Raw genomic sequence first — 5,092 nt, 5'->3', positions numbered from 1 at the left:
TATGTCTAAATTCATGGTTTAGACTCCCCTTTTGTATTTCCACACTGAGACTGATTTGTCATTTTTTTGAGACATACAGTCTTTGTCCAGCTATCCCTCCATAATAAGTACCTCAGCATTCCTGGTGCCATTTAAGAAACATTAAGGCAAAACCTGGGCAGGTAGAGGAACAGTGGTAATCTGTGTCTTTTGCCCTAGTGTGCACACATAAACTTGTGCTGGTGCAGGTTCAAACTTTTTAGAAGTTAGAAGGCCCATGAGCAAAGTGTGTGAATCTGGAGGGCTGATTTCTGTGCTCCGTTCACACAGGTGTGGAGCTGTCCTGCACCTCGTCAATCTATTTAAGAATTTAGGATATCCACGGGTACCCTGCATAACTTTGATAAGCTGTGTCCCTTGTACTCTAGAGTACAGGTGTGGTCCTTGTGCTGCTGTTGTTTAAATCTTTTAAGAGCTTAGAAGAATTCTTCATGTCTCATATCCTGGTGAATCTGCCGAACACCCATCACCTACAATGAAGCTTGGGTAAGTATAGGTCAGTCACCCCAATTAGTACTGAGAGGCCTCATTAGTCAAATCATAGATATCAGACAGCTTACTTACACTTGCCACACCACTCTCCAACCACTGCCAAGTATTATTGATTACTCAGAGCTTCAGACACACAAAAATACAGGAGAAAAAGGCAGTCCAGTCTTCCAGCCCACCCAGAGCAAATTCAGGAGATAAAGACATATATGAACTTTAAATCACACACCTGATATTTCTGAGATGATAGCAACTGAAGTAATGAAAAATGTGCATCAGGGTAGAGAAGGAATAAGATGAGAAATGGTCTCTCAGGTCAAAAAAAGAAATAACAATTGTGAAACAAATTCCAAGCAGAGTTGAAGAAGGCATAGATAGAAAAATAAAGAATAGAAAAATTATGGAAACACTCAAAGAACGATGAAGGCAAGATTTAGTATGCATGAAACAGATTCAAACAGATATCCATGATGTTTAGAACTCCATTAAAAGGTAGAAAAATCGCTTGAATGAAACTGGTGATAGACTTTCAGACCTTGAAGACACTGGTACAGTTGATGAATGTGAAAGGAAAGATCTCTGAAAACTCACAAGGCAACAGAAAATAACAATTTTGCAACTGTAAGAAGACAAAAAGGAATGTAATACAAGAATAATAATTGTCTATTAAGCAGCATGAAACAACACAAATAACATAAAAACACTATTTTAAAAAGTACTATCATAAAATTTTCTAAACAGGAAAATAGTGTCAGTCACACACTTAAGGGAGGCATATAGAATTCCAGACAACATTAATCAAAATAATATACCGAGACATATAATGGTCAAGATCTCAGAAAATGAGTGAAAGCATGGAATATTAAAAGTTTCTAGAGAAAAAGAAAACTAATTGTCTACAATGGAAAGCCATCAGAATCAGAGCATATTTCTCAAACCATACCATCAAATCAAGATGATCTTGAAGTGCAGTACATCAGGTCCTGAAAGAAAATAACTCCCAAAATAAATTGTTGTATCCCGCAAAACTATCTATCAGATTCAATGCCAAGAAAAGATTCTGCCATGAAAAAAAAACAACCAAAAACTGAAGAAATTTATGATAACCATACAAACCTAGAAAGGTTACTGACAGATATTCTGGAAAAAGACAGAAGTGACCACAGCTTAAACAACAGAAAAGAGCCAACAAATGAACAATAATTAAACTGAGGGAAATATAAATAGTATATAGCAGAAAAATAACATGACAAAGATATGCCAATATTTATCAGTTATGACCATTCATGTAAACTGCCTCAGTTCACCAATTAAAAGAAAGAGACTAGCAAAGTGGATTAAGAAAAAATTAGGTGCCAGGGAGAGGCTCAGTAAAATAAGTACTTCTCTGGCAAATGGAAGGGCCTGAGTTTAATGCTCCATTCAGCAAAAAAAAAAAAAAAGAAGGAAAAAAATCCTACACGATGTTGCATAGAAGAAACAAACACATTTAACTCAAAAGAAAATCCACAGATTATTAGTCAAAGAGTACAAAACTATTCTTCATGACACAGGAAATCAGAAAGCAGCAGTGGTAGCTATTCTGCTTGCTGACAATATCAAAGTGAAACCAAAAATTAATCAAAAAGTTAAAGAAGGTCAGTACATACTTGTTACATTAAAACTGCAACAGCAAGAGATAAAAATTATAAATATATATGCTCACAACTTAAGAGTACCTACCTACATAAAACAAAGTTTAACAGACATGAACATTCAAATATTATTACAACAGTAATTGGTTATTTGAATGTAGCACTCTCACAAAGCTATAGATCAAGTATGCAAAATGAAGCAAAGAAATAACAGAAGAAATCCAACTTGTGACAAAATTGACTTGATAGACCTTCATAGGGTATTTACCAAGGAAAACAGAATGAATATTCACCTGAACAAATGAAAGTCCCCAACATAGAATATAGACTAACACAGAGAATATTTTATTGTTTCTGCAGCTTTTTTTCATAATTTTATTGAGAGACAAATAGAAAAGAGACAGTTTCAAATAAAATTGGTATGAGAGTTTGAATAATTAACACATTGCTTACTCTCTTCATAGAGGCTATTTGCTGTACAAGATGCAGACATGATATCCTATTTACAAACACTATTACAACAAATCCCTATATTCATTAAGAGAATGTAACTATATATCTATCCTAACAATTCTGAATACATAGATACAAAATGGACCTACATCTGTATCCCATTTTTCTTTAGTTCCATTATTTGAAAAGGTGTGTTACGTAAAAAATATTCTAAAATAGTCTAGTAGTCCATAATAGTATTGGGTCTTCCTCTTGGCTGGCAGTGTCAGAAATTGTTGACCTGAGTCCCATACAGCTCAACATAAAATCATGGCTTTACTTCTTATAATTCGTATTTATACTTATTTCCTGGATGGTTAAGACCAAGATAAAGAAAGACTTATGCAACAAGAGTTCTACCTTTTGGATCTGATAAGATCAGTCAAATCTATTCAGGAATTTTCCCTGAGATCCTGTACCTCAGATTGCACATCCTTTGTTAGTGTCAGCCATGCATATGACTCGGGGCCGTTGCTTGGACATTGTGCTCCGCGTGAAAGAATGAGAGAATATTTTCTCTCAATGTGAATCTCCTTAGGCACACTCTATATCAACGATCTCTTTCCATTTTGGCCCCATAAACTTCTTCATCAGAAAATTTGGGACACTACTGAGTTACATGATGTTACAGAACAAGTTCTCATTAGTCCTGAGCCTTAATTGACCTTGGAAAGAGAGGGCCAAAATGTTGGCTTTCCTAGCGACCATCCTTTTTCTCTAAATTTGGTCTGCAAACAAGTTGTTAAACCTCCAGAAGAGAAGCTTATTATTACTACCATTCAATCTAGGCTGTTAAGCTTAAGTGCATTCTTTGTTTGAATATCAAACACCTTAGGCATAACATGGAACAGGTATTTTTCATCAAGTATTGATACGTTGAACTCCAAGTTCCTATAAAATAAGATGAAAAAACATTTTAAAAATTGAAATATATTTTAAAAATTGTCATAAAGAATTATATACTTCTTTTGTTTACACATAAGTCCAAAATCTAACCATATACAACTTTGTAGCAGTACAGCCTGGCAACATTCCTTTTCTTGTCGACTGCCTTCATTCACCCCACCTTCTTTTGATCAGTCATCTACCCAAGAGACAATACATCAGCAAATGATATGTCATGACAAGCAGCCCTTATTCAGAAGACCAGAATGACAGGAACTCTAATCATGAACCTACTATTATCAATTGCGATTTTCAGTGTAGTTGCTTAGTTCATTCGTGTGTGTATATATAGTTAGTCAGGGTGAGAACTATTCAAATTAACTGCAGGATTAAAAAAATCTTTTGAAAATTCTCTGGATTATTGCCTTATGCATCTTCTACATATAAAAGTATGGCTTGCCACTGTCATGTTTACTGGCTCTTCCCTTTGCTCTCTTTTTATTGTCTAGTCCTCAAGTTCTTGCTTTCCTTTTAGTTTTATTATAACTCTCTATTTTTATTTCTTCTCTTGTGTTCTTATACTAGGGAAACTATACAATATTTACACATGTGTGTCTAGTTTATTACACTTATGAGTATATCCTCAAACGGCATCCAATTCACTTTAAAGGCTTAAAGTTTATCATTTTTATAGATGTGTAATACTCCATTGTGTAAAAATACCACATCTTTTTCATCCATTCCTCAGGTTATGGGCATCTTGATTGTTTCCAGTATTTGACTATCACAAATTCTGCTGCTGTAAACATAGACACACATATATCACTATGATGTGATGTTTTCAGAACCTCTGGGAATATTCCCAGTAGAAGAATATCTTCTTTAAATGGGATTCCCAGACCAAGATTTCTAAGGAGTCTCAACATTGATTTCCATAATGATTGCACCAGTCTCCATTCCAACTAGCAGTAGAGCAGGGTTTATTATTCCCCACAGCCTCTCCAACATTTGTTGTTGGTTGATTTCTTTATGATAGCCATTCTTTATGGGATGAGATGATATCTCAATGTTGTTTTAATTTTCATTTCACGGATGGCTAGTGATGTAGAGTATTTTTTCATATATTTATTTGCTTCTTTAATTTCATCATCTCAGAAGTGTGTGTCAATTTCAGATGCCCATTTCTGGACAGGATCCTTAAACCTTGGGGCCCTGGGTTTTTTAGTTCTTTACAAATTCTAGACAGCAAACCTTTGTCTGAGTCCTTACTTGACATGATTTTCTCCAAATTTGTAGGTTGGCTTTTCACTTTGTTGGTAATTTCTTTTGAAATGCAAAAACTTCTCAATAATAGCAGGTCCCAGTAGTTAATTTTTTTCAAGTTTTTCACGTGCGATTTGATTTTTGTTCATGAATTCTTTGCCTACCCCATGTCTTCAAGAGTTCCTCCTACTTTCTCTTCCAGCAGATTTAGTGTTTCTGTTTTAATGTTTAGATCTTTAATCCATTTTGACTTTAGCTTAGTTCATGATGATAGATCTGGGTCAAGTTTA

The sequence above is a fragment of the Octodon degus genome, unplaced genomic scaffold (assembly GCF_000260255.1).
Source record: "Octodon degus isolate 3935 unplaced genomic scaffold, OctDeg1.0 scaffold00313, whole genome shotgun sequence".
NCBI classification, from domain to species: Eukaryota; Metazoa; Chordata; class Mammalia; order Rodentia; family Octodontidae; genus Octodon; species Octodon degus.
This window is presented reverse-complemented; position numbering follows the sequence as displayed.